A 17,163-nucleotide genomic window follows, 5' to 3' on the forward strand; every position below is an offset into this window, starting at 1 on the left:
AAAACATACATCAAGCCTGGGCCCTGACCCTGACTGTTCTGAGAAGGGGAAGGGAAACTTTGACAAATGTATTTAACGTTCTTTGGGTGATCTTGGGGGCTGTCTAAGGCTGAGAACTGCTTTCTTTTTTTTTTTCTCTAAAGATTTATTTATTTATTTGAAAGGCAGAGTTACAGAGAAAGAGAGAGCGAAAGAGAGAGAGAGACAGAGAGAGAGAAGTCTTCTATTCACTGGTTCACTCCCCAAATGTCTGCAACACCCAGGGCTAGGCTAGGCTGAAGCCAGGAGCCAGGAGCTTCATCCACATCTACCACGTAGGTGCAAGTGCCCAAGCACCATCTTCTGTTGCTTTCCTAGGTGCATTAACAGGGAGTCAGATTGGAAGTGGAACAACCGGGTCTCAAACTGGCACCCATTATGGGTTGCTGGCATCGTAGGTGGAGGCTAACCTGCTATGCCACAGCCCCAGCTCCTTCACCTTGACTTTCCAAAGGAAGAGTTGGGTGGCACATAGAATTACTAAGGATATGAGAATATTCTAAACCTGGTTTATGGTGATGGTTACCCAACTTGGGAAATGTACTGCAAAAATATTGAATTGCACACTTGATGAGAGTAATTATATGCTATGTAAAATAGGCCTCACTAAAGTCATTTTTAAGAATAAAGGAAGTGTGGGGCTGGCGCTGTGGTGCTGGCTCTGTGGCGTAGGGGGTAAAGCCTCCACCTGCAATGTCAGCATCCCATATGGGTTCCAGTTCAAGTCCTGGCTGCTCCACATCTGATCTAGCTCTCTGTGATGCCTTGGGAAAGCAGTAGAAGATGGCCCAAGTCCTTGGGCCCCTGCATCCATGTGGGAGACTGGAAGAAGCTCCTGGCTCCTGGCCTTGGATCAGTGAAGCTCTGACCTTTGAAGCCATCTGGGGAATGAGCCAGCAGATGGAAGATCTCTCTCTCTCTCTCTCTCTCTCTCTGCCTCTGTCTCTGCCTCTCTCTAATTCTGCCTTTCAAATAAATAAAGATAAATCTTAAAAAAGAAAAACAGAAGCATAGTAAACAGTAGCATTGTTATTAGTCTGGGCCTTCCTAGCAACCATCTGGTTACTCTCTCACCTTATTCAGTGTTACCCATGCATCTGCTGTTTTCATGAGCTTTCATCACAAAACAGTGTTGAGAGCATTTCTGAAGTCTGAACAGGCTGTTGTGGCTCTGGGACTCTTGTGCACCTCTCCGGTTCCGTGAGAAGACTTGATATGGCCTCATGTGGTTTAGGTTCTTACACATTCGTACTATTTTTTAAAAGGATTATTTGTTTGGACCTTTAAATGTCCCCCATCATCTGAACCTCCAAATGGTCTAATACCAATTCCTACTGGATGTTTAGAGTTACATTAACTGGTGCTGGACCGTCTGTGCTGAGAGGTCTGGGGAAAGAATGCCTGCCTTTGTGCCTGGCACCCTGTAGTTGGGAGATAAGTGATAAACAAATGCTTTTAAAAATAATTTCTGTAATAGCTTTAATTCCTATGATGTGGAGAGTAAGAAGCCCTGCTTATCTTGCTGTGTTGCGGCTGTAAGGTGCTTGCTGTGAAAGGCTGCTGCTCGCAACAAAGCTCAATGACTCACATAGTCATCTATTGATTCTTCCCGCACTGACTTTGACATTACCTCCAGATTAAAGCCCCCTCCCTGATTTCAGTGCTCACAGATCTTCCGTCAACAGCCCATCGAGTAGTGGACCAGGCTCTTTGAAATGGCCAAGCCACATATTTAGTTTTCCAATTTTATTACTGCTTTGTGCTTTCTGCCTGGGAGGGAAGATAATTGGTCCCCATCTCCCCACACTTACCATGATTGGAAGACAGGTGATTATTCATTCAGCCATAACTCATCATCATTCATTGAGATTTCTCAGGAAATGTACTGGACCTTCCATTCTTGAGCCATGAAACTGAAGTCGTAGAGGGCTCATCTCCTTCACAGCTTGTTTGTGAAGAAGAAATGGAACAGATGCACACATCTCTAAAATATCTATTGGAGGAGACATCCTGAGACATTTTGATTGGGGGCTGAAATCAAGCTAAAATTCCATCCTGTTGAGGGATGTGGGAGGAAAGCAGACTTCAGGATTACCTGACACTTGTCCAGAGCAGCACCACTTTGAGACTGAAGGCTCTGTCTGTAGGATGCCCCTTCCTCTGGGATCTTTACAGCTGATTGCACTGAAGGAGGGCAGGTGTAGGCCCTTTCATAACGACTCTTATGGAGACAGCCAACAGATGCCACTGCATCTCCTGCCAGCCACACGTCACTGCTGCTGGCAAGGGGATGTCCAGCCCCTGTCCGAAGCCTGTCCTCTGCAACCTTCCCCACAGCCTCTCCTCTACCCCACCACATCTAACAGACTTTTTGTCTCCACGCAGTAGATGCCTAAATGCCTGACACGTGACTGTGATGCCTGTTCCCAAGGAACCACTGCTTCTGAGAAGACTCAAAACAAAGCAAAAAAAAAAAAAAAAAAAAAAAAAGCCTCCTTACCAGAGATAAAAAGATTCCTCCCTGATGGAGAAATTGGTTCCCAGCTCCTGCCACTACCATCTTCTTCTGCTTCTGTTTTTCTTTATTGTGCATCCCCAGAAGCAATTGCTCTCTCACAGGCCACATACAGAAAATATTGATTATATCACCTGATTTTGGTAAATGTGACCAAAGTGGGAAAAATGATTCACTCAAGGATAGGGATTCTTGATTAAGACTTTGAGATTTCATCTCCAAGTGTGCTTTTATTGTTGGGATAACACTAAAGATTGAAGTTATACTTCAGAGCCTTTGGAAGGAAACAATCATTGCCTATTTGTCAGTTTGTGCAGATGTCTCATGTACCTGTAGCTGAGTCGGAACCAGTCAGTGACTTCTAAAAGCACCTAACACACATCAGGTATAATGTGAAGAACCGCGGACATAACATCGACACTGTCCTCTGAGAGTTCACACTTGAATAAGGCAGCCAGTGAATAATTATCTGTATAACCTCATGTGCAGTTATTTAGAAAATGCACTAAGAGTTCAGATGAAGTAACAAAGAACTGTGGGGAAGAGAAGGGAGTTTGAGAGAGAGCTACAGGAGAAAGGACTTTTATGCGGAGCTTCAAAGGATGGAATGGAATTTCAACTCCTCTCCTTGGACAAAGATGAGAAGAGTGCTTAAGCTGAACTCGGTAAAGGCCTCCAAGGAATATGTAAACCCAAGGGGTGACAGAGCTAGCTAATTTTTCACCCAGTGTATTCATCAGTATCACCACCATTTGGGATGTTTGTTTAATTTTTAAGCTTCCAGCCGAAACCCACTGAATCAGACCATCAGAAAATAAGCACCAGTAATCTGCCTTCTAGAAGCTCCCTCCCACATACACATGCATTGAGACACTGTGATATGTACGCATATACCTATGTATAGTGTACACATCACATACACGTATGTATATGTGTGATTAGGACTCTTGGCTTGAGGCTGATCCAGGTAGAGTGGGAAATACGAGGAAGGACATAAAATAAGGCTGTGACCCCAAGTCGTCTTGTGGTTTTTGTTCCTATATACTATCACACAGACTGGCCAATTCAGGTTCAAATGCACTTAATCAAATAAACAGAACTCACTGCTTCTAAATTGTAAATTTATTGTAAATTATAAAACAGCTGTAAACAGAAGCCTATTCACTGTAAACTGAAATGAACAAAAGGCAAAGATGCAACGAGGCCCATTTCAGAATGGAAAATGTTTCCCAGACTTTGATCGCGTCCACAGAGATTGTTCTCTTTGGTCATTGGGGGTCTTTAATAGGATCCATTGCTCAGCAGCACAAATCTGTCCTGAGGACTCTCGGCTGCGGTCATCTCAGGGTTTCTCACCGTAGTTCTTCCATCCCTGAGCTTAGTTGCAGCTCTGGACAGGCTGCTGTGGAAGCCAAGCCACTGTTAGGGGTACAGGGCACACAGCAAGCTGGGACATTGGTGAATTCCCTGTCAGAGGCCTGGCTCCTGGACCAGGAGGCTGGATGCTTCAGAGAGAGCTGGACCTCTTCTCAGTGAGCATATCAGCATCAGTGCAAAGTGATGACTCCAGTTAAGAAGCAGATGACACTAGTGAGGTAGAACAGCACAGCCAAATCAGAAAGGGGCAAACTACTGGTCACCATTCAGAGCAGCTTCCCACCCTGTCTTCTGAGAGATCTGTTGCTGATTTCAGAGCTGTGTTGTAGTCCTAGCTACCTATTATCTCGGCAATTGCACATACCAACACTTGCAGTTAAGTTACTGGTTTATAAACCAAAATCATAACTTATCCATGGTGGTGGACTTAATATTTCTCAACAAAATCTCTCCCCCGGCAATGTAAAATTTCTCATTTTGAGTCTAATGGATCCCTCAATAAATCTTAACTGAACTTGTCAAAATGCAATCTTGGTTGCCACATCAGGCCTTTAGATGAGGGCCCAGGAATCTGCATTTTGCATGCCCACTCAGGTGGTTATGAGTCACGTTAAAGTTGAAGACCCTCTACTCTAACATCCCTGGTTAAACCGCATCCTTCAGGCACTACTGAGGTAAGATAATTGATTCAGTCAGATTTGGTAGAGCTGGTTATGGAAGTCAGAGTTGGCACCTAACTGCTTGCAGTTCTACTCAGGTCAGCTGTGAAGAAATCTGCATACTTGGTTAGTTGAATGAAAACAATCACCAGTTTATTATGATATTCTGAAAACAGGCAGAATTCAGCTCTGCACAGTGACCATGCATCATTGGAGCCAAGTACATCAGGGAGACCAATCAATCAAGCACAGCTCATAAAGACTAAGAAGGACTCATAAAATAATAAAGCTGGAAGGGATCTTAAGATGGCCTGGCCTAGTGTTTTATTTTACTGATGAAGGAACAGAGCCTGGGGAGCCCTGGCGATCAAGGTCATTAGTGGTTGAGAACTGCAGTGTCCTCGCTAATCTGGTTAGGACTCTGACCCTGCAGAGTGTTTGGCTGCTAGGGCCGCCATCACCTGCCTTTATCTGTGCTTCCTCTTTCATGGTATCTCGATTTGACTGATATACTCCAGCAGGCCGGGCTCAGGCTTCTCCAGCTCTCCTCCTGCTACACCCAAATCAGGTATGCTTTCTCAAGCTCTCTTCAATCTCCAGCTGTGTCATCCAAAGGCCCAGCACAAGTGTTTGCCCCTTTCTTCAATACTTTTCTCTCTTCCTGGATCATAAAGACCTTCCCTTCAGTGAACTCCTTTTATACCCAGTACCAAATACCTATACAGGAATTTATTTTCCATTAGGATTTTGCTACTGGAACAACAGGATATGTCTGAAAGGGCATTAGGATTTTAGCCTGCATTGCAGCCCATCTCACGAGTATCTGCATCCATCTCAGCAACTTTCCCACCTCAATCCAGCCAACCTCCCTGCTAACCTTCTCAAAACTGCCCCTCTTCCTTTGTGCCTCTTCTCACTAAATTTTGTGCCACCATTTAGTCAAAACTGGGGGCCATCAGACCTTAATAATCAAAGTATAATTTTCCATCCATAAAATCTCCAGAATTGACAAAATGAATGCATTATGCTAAGTAAAATAAGCCAGACCCCAAAAGACAAATATCATATCTTCTCTGATTGGTTGTAGGTAATATACAAATATATAATATACAAATATAAAAAAATCCACAATATATATTGAGCTAAACTGACATCTGGGGAGTGTATAAATCTTTTCTATACCCCCACAGAACAGTAGACTATCTACCTTTACTTGTGAAGCTCTTTGTTGTGTTTTGCTTTGTTTTTAGAGATTTATTTATTTATTTGAAAGGTGGAGTTACAGAGAGGCAGAGGCAGAGAGAGAGAGAGAGAGAGAGAAAGTCTTCCATCTGCAGGTTCACTCCCCAGATGGCCACAACAGCCAGAGCTGGGCCAATCTGAAGCCAGGAGCCAGGAACCTCCTCAGGGTTTCCTACACTGGTGCAGGGGCCCAAGTACTTGGGCCATCTTCCACTGCTTTCCAGGTGCATTAGAAGGGAGTTGGATTGGAAATGGAGCAGCCTGGTCTTGAACCCATATGGTATGCCAGTGCTGCAGGTGGTGGCTTAACCTGCTAGGCTACAGCAGTGGCCCATGGAGCTCTTTGTTTAGAGGAGTATTGAGCTTGTGATTATAAAGTAAATTTAAAGTATGTTATCACAAAAAGTTAAAAGAACAAAAAGGAAGAAAGGAAGGGAGGGTAGGAGGGAGAGAAGAAAGTATCACTGCATTCTTGCATCTATGAAATTCATGAAATCTGTTCTCTCTATATATTAATAAACAAAAAATGTAAGAAAAAAACTGAATCTACCCACTTCACTCATCTCGCTACCAGTCTTAGAGCTGCCATTCTTTCTTATCTAGATCATTACAATAATGAACTAACGCCAAACTTACTCCCTCCAATTCTTGCTCCATTCTGAAACCAGATGATCTTTCTTAATTCTCATATTGTTTCTTACCTTAATACCCTCACTTCCCTGCTTAACCCTTTGGATCCCAGAATAAAGTTCCAATCCAATCAAAGCCCTTTCATAATTAAGTTCAATTCCAGCCCTCCAGACACATTTCTTTCTACTTTCCCACTTTATTAGTTAGGGTTCTTCAGAAAAAAAAAATAGAACCAAGAGGATAGATGAGTGGATAGATGATTGATAGATAGATAGATAGATAGATGGCAGAGAGATAGAAGATTTATTATCCAAACTGGCTCACATAATTATAGAGGCCAAGAAGTTCCATGGGCTACCCTCTGTGAGCTGCAGAATCAGAAAAGTCAGTATATAATCCATCCCAAGCCCTAAGGCCTTAGGAGGCCAGTAGTATAACTCCTAGTCTGAGGTTGAAGGTTTGAGAATTGGGGAAGAGAACTGAGAACCCCGTGGGGGTTAGGGAAAGCATTGCTGGGTAAGACCCAGAGTCTGAAGGCATGAGAACAAGAAGTTACAATGGTTGAAGGCAGGAGCAGAGGGTAGTTCCAGTTCAGGCAGGGTGAGAAAATTCATGCTTCTTTTGCCTCTTTGTTCTATTTGAGCCTTCAAGGGATGGGGTGATGCCAATTTGTATCAGTGATGGCAGATTTTCTTTGCTTAGTCTACTGATTCAGTGACTAAGTAATGTCTTTTGCAAACATCCTTAGAGACATACTCAGAAATGATGTTTTAGTGACTTTCTGGTCATCCCTTAGCCCAAACTGACATATACAATTGACCATCCCAACAACCTTGGGCTTCATCTCTGTAAGACTGAATGGCTTGTGTACTGCATTAGACTCCGTATTGCTGCTGAACCCTGGTACACCTGGTTTCTCTTCCTGGAATGCCTTTCTTTAATGCTTTTGCTTGCTTATCTACTTCTGGTTTAGGAGGGTGAGGACTTAGCATCATCTCCTCTAGGAAATTTCTCTGATTCAGCTGTCACTCTTGTTTATTTTTCTGACATACTGGGTTTACCAGTTGGAATGGGTTAAATTGTGCCTTACTCTCCTTTAAGACATGTTGAAATCCTAACTCTTGGTACCAGTGGATATAGCTTTATTTGGAAATAAAAACTTGGCAGATGCACTTAAGACAAGGTCATTAGGATGGGTCCTTATTCGATATGACTGCTGCTTTATCAGAAGGAAAAGATACCACATACAGGCAGAGGGACACAGGGGAGATTGTACGGGATGGCAGAGGAAGAGATGCACATGCTGCATCCCTGGATCTAGGAAGGAATGTTTCCCTAGAGTCTCAGAAGGAACATGGCCCTGCTGACAACTTGATTTCCCAATTCGAACTTCCAGCACTGTGAGAGATGAAGTTTCTGTTGTTTTAAGCTATCTATTTTATGGTACTTTGTTACAGAAGCCTGAGGAAATAGTAGTTGCTCAGTAACTCATGGAAGAATGAATGATAGCTGTAGTGTTAGAAAAGTGCACAGAAAGGTCACACTTCTTGCTAAGTACTTGACGTGGAGAAGACCTTGGTAAATGTCAGTTGTCTGTCCTTTCACCATGCTAGCACATCAAAATCCCCTGAAGGGCAAGGACTTAGCCTTCTTAGCTCTGATGTCCCTTCTCATCACCTGGAACAGTGCTCTAGAGGCCACTGGGCTCCCCAACCACCCGCTTAGTCCATATTTCCTACTTCGTGGGCATTTAGAGTTAGGGTCCTGTACTGGATTCTGGTCAGCATACTAGGGATACAAGAAACATTAGGCAAATCCATCCTGCTTAACCCTCTAGGAGACTCTTCCCAAGCTATGGCAACTTTGGGTGCCCCAAAATAAAAACTGAGTAGCTTCAAGATAGAGAATGATGGCCCAACCTGCATAGGCTTCTGCGTGGGTGAACAATAAACTTTTACTCTGTTGGCCACTGAGCTTTAGATGGTTATTTATGACTGCAGCAGAGCCCAGCCTATCTTGACTCGTATACAAAGCAATGTGGACACATGGGAGTTGCTGAGAAGTGTCTGTTGGTTGCTAATTAAATCATCACAACAAATAAAGATATCAGGGAGTCTTGACTGAATAAAGGCTATTTGAGAAATACAAGCATCTTTGTGTTTCCTCTTGGCACACTTCACTCCTTTAAAAAGTGTCTAGGGCTTGAATGTTTTGATTGAGAAGTTTCCCAGGCAAGGCAGCTGCCTTGGTGAGGCTGTCTTAGCATGACACTGAGGACTGGCCCATGTGCCTGCACTTTAAAAGAAATTAGTTCAGTGGGACCAAGCCTATGCCACCTGCTTTGCTTTATTCTTCTCTCTGCAAGTGAAAGAGGTATATACTATTTATATTACCAAGCATGTTTTTATAAGAAATCATTGTTATGCAGCAGCTCTTGCCATAAAATTAGTAAGGATAGTTAATTAGGACACTAAAATCTAAGTACAGCAATTATCTTGAAGTAAAGTAAATGTCTAGTAAGCTAGAAAACAGAACATCATCAATAAAAGATACAAATTGAAAAGCCATTCTCTAGTAATACAATTAAAATTGCAGAATGCGAACAGAACAGCCCTTTGTTACTGAAACATCGATCTAAAGCATTCCTTGCACAGAGACATAAATCCCCAGAACACGTGGGCAAAAGTGCCAGTGACTTCTTGGTGAATTGGATTCACCTGACTTCACTGTGCATCCCCTGTTCCTGAGATGAGAAAGGGAGCATGTTGATCACAGTGGTGCGGTAAGGCCTGGAGGGCCAGAGTCATCAGTGTTCATTTACTATGACTGACTCATGAGAGGCAAGTCGGAGCACACCCTGAGAAGAGCGCTCACTCTTGGTGAGAACTAAGACTGCAGGGATGATCATCAATGTAGTTGTTTCTCTTGCCCATTTTCTCACCCACATGTACGGATGACTCTTTTGCACCCTTTCCTCTCTCTTTACATCTTTAATACCTCCTTCTCAACCTCTCAGCTAATAACAATGCTGCTTCTTCATTGAGGAAGCAAAAGTGATGGCAAGAGAATGTCCCTGCACTCCCATAACCATATGTTTTCCCCTCCACCACCTCCTCCCCACCTCTTGCTCAGCCAGTGGCAAGGTTTCATATTTCACAAATATGTTTGTGTGCCTGTGTGAAAATTTCTAAGGAGAGGATTCATAAATTTCAATAAGAGAGACTTAATGCTCACAAAATTTGAGAATTCCTCAGAACAACTTTATAGGTTCCCATGTATCAGGTATTTAACTGATGAGGTATGATGAGAGAACTTACTATAGTGTCTACCTAGGTAGCTGATTGCTCATTTTTGTAGAGTACCCGAAGCTTCATTCCATGAGACCCAAATGGAAACAGATTTCCAAGACTTTGAGATTCAGATACACAATTTGGTTTAGGGTCCTGGAATTGACCTTTGAGACAAGCTTCCTGGAAAATCTAATGTAGGTGCTCCATAGAGAATACTTTATAGTTTCTCAGTCATAAAGACATGGCTCTCCTCCATAGTTTGATCAACTGGGACCATTTCATTGTCCAGGGCAATGGTTCCCAAATCTGGCCAGGAACAAGAATCACCTTGTAACCTGGTAGTTACCGGTACTGGTGATTATGGTTTTAAAATACAGATGCTCCAACCACCTAGAGTTGTGATGGGAAGAGGGGAGGGAGATCTATACTTTCAAGAATATCCCTACATTGTTCACCATAGAGCAATGATTAGAATCACTGAAGTAGAGATCAGAACCAAGAGTATCCATGTTCAAGTCATTTCACACAGTGAGGAAAATTTCTCTTGTAGAACTGGTCTCAGAAATGAACTGGAAGTTAAATATTACACTCAAGCTTGACTGAGAAAAGATTTCCATTTTATTAACTTTTGGACTTCTGTTAGAAAGGTAAGCAAAAATTTAAGACCTGTTAATGCTTTACAGAAGTCAGTGAAGGGAGACATGGCCATGGACTGAATTTCAAAATGGAGCATTAGCCATGCAAAGGCCAAAGTGAGACTCATACTAGGACTTCCTTTGGTATTATCATAGCTCCAAGCAACAATTTGATTAAAATGAAAATGACTCAATTAAGAAACTGAGCAAAATCCCAGAAGGAATAATGGTGCCAGGAACTCAAACTTTTTAGAACACTGTGTTCTCCAAACAGCAAATAAGAACAATTCAGATGCATCATTAATGCTCAAAATCACCTCCAGTTATAGACAGAGAGTCTTTGGTAATTACTTTTGAGTCTAATACTCTCAAAATTTTATAGAGAAGCTAAACATTAAATATCTAATAATAAAGAGAAACTAAACCCAAACCTACTATGTACCAAAGGACTTGCTAAAACTAGAACCCCAAGAAAAGATGTAATATTATTTTGTAAGATGTTCAGTCCAATTGAACATACTTTTTCAGTGCTTCTGAACTGTACTTCAGAAGAGACAATATATACCTTTATCATATCCATTCTACATGAAGTGTTCTGTAATTTCCATTCTAGCACCTTAAGATTCTGAGGACTTGTGCCAAGTGTGATGAGCAGGAAAACCCCCGAGTGGCTTTGGACTGGGCTTTGTGACTGCTGCCCAGCCCCCTAAATACCAAGATTAAAGTTCTCAAACCAAAGAGAGACCAAGATTCTCCTAAGTTCTATCCAAAAAAGATGATATTTTTAAAACATGGTAGAATCAAGGTACATATTTCCCATCTTTGATCACAGAACCAGTATTAGTGAAAAAAAGGAAAAATGGTTTCAGACTATTATAAGTTCCTGGGAAACTTGATATGAACTACCTAGACAAAGAGAAATATAAACCATAAAGAACAAATCAAATACTTGAGATTCCTAGATTTGTCTTAAAGAACATCTCACTTGGAGGGAAAATATCAAGATTCTCTATGGGTTTCTTCACCTCTTCCTCTTATTTTCCATTGACCCCCTTCGCTGGCTTGTTCTCTACCCAATCTGGGTTGCTCTACCCAATCTTTCTTGCTTCCTTAATTCCTCATTAACTAAGCTGTTCCATGAACAACATTAATACAGTCCTACAGAGTCAGAATCACATTGTATCAAGATTTTCAGCCCATCTATATGTATATTAATGTTTGAGAAGCACTGGCTTAAGACACATAATTTAGTTCTCCTTTGCTTCATGGTGTTCATGGAGAGCCTTAAATTGTACATTAAGCAGTTTGTGGCTAATTCAATAAGCAATAGAGAGCCTTGCAAAGTTTTAGCACAAAAATGAAAGAGCACATGCTTAAAATTTGTTAATCTTGATAACCAATGATAGTCTTATTGCACAAATTCTCTTGTGAGAGAATTTGAGTTAAGTTGATATTATATATTGATACGAAATGAGATGCACTATTTAAAAAAGTCATTGGCTTGGAATCTTATCACTGAGAACAGAATACAGAGATATCAAATTTTATGTTCCTGTTAAAGCCGTATCTACCCTCTTGGAAGAGGAAGTATCCCCACAGTAATGTGTTAATCATTTTCAACCACAACCTGAGGAGGTCATAATAGTTACTTTTTTCTGACATGCTTGTGATTTAGCCTTATGAGTCATCCTTCTTAGCAAAACAGAAATTGGATCCAGAGCAATGGAATTGTACAGAAATAACTCATGGTTCGGCTTCCCAGATTTCTCACTCGGCTTTAACTTTTTTTGAAAATCAAACCCTCCTTTGAGTTTTGAGCCTAGAAAATCTAGATCTACATCACAGACCATTTGACCTTTGTTGACCTAACCACTGAGTTCAGCAAACAAAACCAATCAACATTAAACACCAACGGATGGTTATAAGTAAAGTAACACATTAACAGTGTGAAAAAATTTTAAAGGCAAAGATTTAAAGTACCAGGAGACAAAGCAAGAACAGGAGAAAAACAGGTCATAGTATAAGCTAAAAATCAGAGACTCCCCAGTGTCAAATTAGAAACTTAATTGTTGCTTAAGTACATGTATGTTTCTCTAATTCCTTAACAACCCTGCAAATTAGGTGTTATTTGATAGTCACAGATAAGAACTTTGAGCCCCAGAATTCACCTAACTTGCCCCAAATCATAGACCTATTAAGGGCAGAATAAGAATGGCTGTGGTTTGGATATTTGTCCCCTTAAACGTAGAGTTTAGTCCGCAAAGTTTCATGTTCATAGTACTAAAAGGGGGCAGACTTAATCCAATAATGATGTTTAGAGATGCAGCCTTTGGGAGATACTACATTAGAGCCCCTGTAGTTGGTTCCTGGTTGCTTTATAAGGAGAGATGCAAAGACAGATAAGAGACACACATGTCTTGTTGCTTGTCTTGTGATGCCTGCTACCTCCTTCAGACTCTGCTAACAAGAACACTATCACCAAAAGTCAAACTGGTTGGAGCTTTCATGATCTGGGGCTGTGAATTTGCAGAGCCATGAGCCAAAATAAATCTCTGTCCTTTATAAAGTTAGCCTAACTGGATATTTGGTCATAATGACAAACAAGATGACTAACATGAGGATATTATTCCAGGTTTGACTTTCCCAGAAGCCATGCCTATCTACCTCCTTGGAGTGAAGGTCCTCCTTTATTTTTCTATCTGCTGAGAGTTACCTCACTGTCAAAGAGGAAGAGCTCTTTGGTCTCCTAAATCATCATTCCCAAGGTGTGTTCAATGTGTGTTAAAATACAAATTCTCGGACCATCTAGAGTTGAAGAGAGCTATACAAAAAAGGGATTCTAAGGCATGGTAAGTCAGGAAACAGCGAGTACTCAGAGGATCCTAATGCACATTTAAGAAGGCCCTGAGACCTTATTTGACTTTGAAATATATGTTCTGCTCATATTAATTAAGAACACATGGGAAGCCTGGTCTTGACCTCTTTGAGATACATATGTCTAGATGCTTAATAACAAAACAAACAAACAACTTTAAGCTTCATGGGGAAACCAGGAATCGTTACTCTAAGAGCCAGATAAAGAACTCATGGAGTTGTGAATGACCTTCAAGCTGGTAACTCATCCTTAACTCCTCTCTCTCCCTCTCTGATCTTCCTGCCAAACATCAATTCGAACTTTTGATTCTGGTGTTTCCTTCCCTCTCAGATTTGACCTCTTGTCCCTGCTGCGATTGCTTTGTTCCAGAACCTTTATTTCTACATTTCATCTCCCACAATTCATTTTTCTAATTGACTTCATTTCCCACGCTTCATCTAGAAATGTTTCTGTAAAAAAAAAAAGAAATCTTAAACATAAATCTTCTTGTGACAAATCTTGTTTTAATGCCTCTACTAACCCTCTGCTGCTTATTAGATGAAGCTCAAACCTTTTAAATGGCGCATGAAGACTATGGTCTGGCTTCACTATATATCTCTCTTTGCATGGCAAACCTCATCCCTCCTTTATTTCCCTTACTGAAATAACCACCTCCTTATGAAAATCTGGTTGATTTTAGAAGAAAAGTTTTGTCACTTTCTTTTCTAAGAGCTTACAGAATTTTACTTCTTTCTCTATAATTTTATCAGATTTTAAAAATTCAGTTTCTTGTTTTTATCCTTACTGGACTGGAACCTCCTTGAAAGTAGGAACTGTATCTTAATTATTTTTGTAGTCTTGTGTTTAATGCGTATTCATTAAATGGAGACACATTGAGAACTCATTAGGAAGTACTCTAGCCACACCGTGTCCATGCTTGCACCTTCTCATTTTGAAGTTAAGTTTAATTACATGCCAAGCTTCTTATGTTTTTGTCGCTTTCTAGGCTTCACTACAATTTCTGTAAGACTCCTCTCTGAAGTGTGACAGTCCACCCTAGCACTTCTTTGTTCAGCAAGAGCCTCTTGAACCAAGTTAAGCATTTCTTCCACAAGTGTCTACAATCTAAACCTTGTATTTTCTGTAGAGAAGAAGCACTGAAACTGGTTCCCAGGAACTTGAAAGTGAATTCAAGACCTCTTCCCCTAACAATGATGGCTCTCTCCTCTTCTGGCTGTAAAGATATTTGGCAAGCTGCTCAAAGTGTGTGTTTTTCAGTGTTTCAGTGGTTTTCAGAACGTGGTCCTTGGAACAACATCAACAGCTTCCATTGGGAATTGAGAAAAAATACACATTTGCAGACCCCCAACTCAGACATACTAAATCAAGAACTCTAAAAGTAGGGCTCTGTAAGGTATTCAAACAAGTGCTCTGAGACTAAGGCAAGCTGAAGTTTGAGAACCAACCGCTCACCAGAAGAGGCTAGGGTCAGACTTCCTGAATTCCAATCCTAGTTTTTGCTTCTGTACCTTTGTGTTTCCGGGCAACTCTTGGGCTCCATCTCATATCCTATTGGCCTGCATTTTGCCCCTTGCCATGGTGATGATAATTTTCTTGGCCATTCTTTCCTTCCATTGCACTCAATCTCTTACTTTCTGGTTTGACATCACCCCAAGGGACACCTGTAGGAACCTGTTCAACATTCTGATTGATGTGCGAGTCTGGGAGGAAGTTCACTTAGGGGGCAACCTTTGACCAGCAAGAATGGAAGCTAGTATAAAATAGTCTTTTCTTCTGTCCCTTGAAGACAGTTCTGTAGCTACTTCCCCTCAGTTCCCGAGTAGAGGTCGGAGGACTTTCCCACTCGGTGACCATGCAAGTTATACAATGCGGACTGACTTTTCTGTCCTCTTTTTCCCTCTTCTCAGTCTTCCATTCCTGTGACTTTGGGTCACTTACTGAAATAAACTACAGTGCTTGGAAGATACTTGACTAAGACATCAGGAAAGTTCTTTTACTTCTCCAAACAAGCTTTAGCTTCCTAATCTGAAGAAGCATAACATTGTGTTATGATAAAATGTGTTATGATATGTGTTATCTGATAAAATGTGGTGGGGGAAAGTGGGAAACAGAATTTAGGACAAATTAAGTATCCTTAAAGTTAGGGTTACAGGCTGGCACCGCGGCTCACTAGGCTAATCCTCCTCCTGAGGCATCAGCACCCGGGTTCTAGTTCTGGTCAGGACTCTGGATTCTGTCCTGGTTGCTCCTCTTCCAGTCCAGCTCTCTGCTGTGGCCTGGGAAGGCAGTGTGTGGGGAGCAACTCGGACTAGACTAAGTTACTGGAATTAAGACTTATTCTATGCATCTGCTCTCCCACAATATGGTGCTGAGAGAGGAGTAAACAGCTTCTACACAGCTGCCTCCAGTTCGACCAGTAACCTGCAGGAGCTGATCCTGCTCCTGATTGGAGGAGAGCAGCGTACTCGGCGTATGGGTAGCAGAGTTGGGATTGGTGGAAGAGGACTATAAAGGAGGAGAGAGACAACATGCGCCAGGAACATCTATCTGAAGGAACACCTGAGCAGCCCCCGAGGGAGCCGGCCGGCGGTGTGCCGCTCCCCCGCGGAAGTGGGGAAAGTGGCAGGGGGAACCGCCCTTCCACGGAGGTGGAAGGGACGGTAGCCAACCTGGGAAGAACCAGCAGCAAACCCGGGAAGGGCTGAGCAGACAAAAGAACAACGCAGGGTCCTGTGTCATTCCTCCACGAAGAGGGGGAGCGACATAATGGTGCCGTGACTCGGATAGGAAGCCTAGGCAGGGTTTAGTGTCGTTCCTCCATGAAGAGGGGGAGTGACAGCAGTGGAGGATGGCCCAAGTGCTTGGGTCCTGCACCTGCATGGGAGACCAGGAGGAAGCACCTGGCTCCTGACTTCGGATTTCGCAGTGTGCCAGCCACTTGGGGGATGAACCAATGGAAAAAGGAAGACCTTTCTCTCTATCTCTCTCTCTCACTGTCTAACTCTGCCTGTCAAAAAAAAAAAAACAAAAAAACTAGGGTTACTAATTTTGCATAGCAATCTTGTCTTCATCTGACTGTTTTACCTCACATATTACAGGTAGAAAACCTGAAGTCTCCAGAGAGCATGTTTTTCTTTTGAAGAGGGAATTACTTTTTAAAGAAAATTCTATTTCTCTGTGACTCTCAGGGGAATTAAAGTTCAAATGGAAATGTCATAGTGTTTGGATTGGAAAGTACTGAGTTAAAATCTGGTTGTTCACAGTAGCTGAATGAATTTCTGAAAGTGTAACCTCTCCTGCTTCACCAGTACACTTGGGATAGTCTTACTTAGCTACCAAGGTTGCCCTGAGCAGCATGTTAAAGATTCAGGATCATGAATGTTGGGAAAGAACTGGCATCTCAACCGGGACTAGAACCCGGAGTGTTGGCGCTGAGGCTCACTAGGCTAATCCTCCACCTGTGGTGCCGGCACTCCAGATTCTAGTCCCCGTTGAAGCGCCGGTTCTGTCCTAACATTCATGATCCTGAATCTTTAACAAGGCAGGCAGAGGATTAGCCTAGTGAGCCTCGGCACCAGTCCACACATTTCCTCTTATACCAGATGCCCAAAATGTATGTTCTTTCCTCCCCACTCATCCTTACATTCCCCCCAGACCCTTTTGCTTCAGACCATTCTCTCCTGAAATTTCCGCATCTGGAATGTTCTTTCCATTTCCTCTCCAGCACGGTCTTATTTTGCAGTGGCTACAATCTCCAGCTACTCAAGCTCAGTATCAGGAAATTGGGACAAGGTCAAAGAACAGTGACACAAGGTCCTCTAAATGTGAGGATCCTAGAGTAACTGATCTGCCCTGTCATTTAGCTTTGACATGACCTTTCAGGCTAACAGCAGTATTTGGA

Source organism: Oryctolagus cuniculus, chromosome 15 (assembly GCF_964237555.1).
Source record: "Oryctolagus cuniculus chromosome 15, mOryCun1.1, whole genome shotgun sequence".
NCBI lineage: Eukaryota > Metazoa > Chordata > Mammalia > Lagomorpha > Leporidae > Oryctolagus > Oryctolagus cuniculus.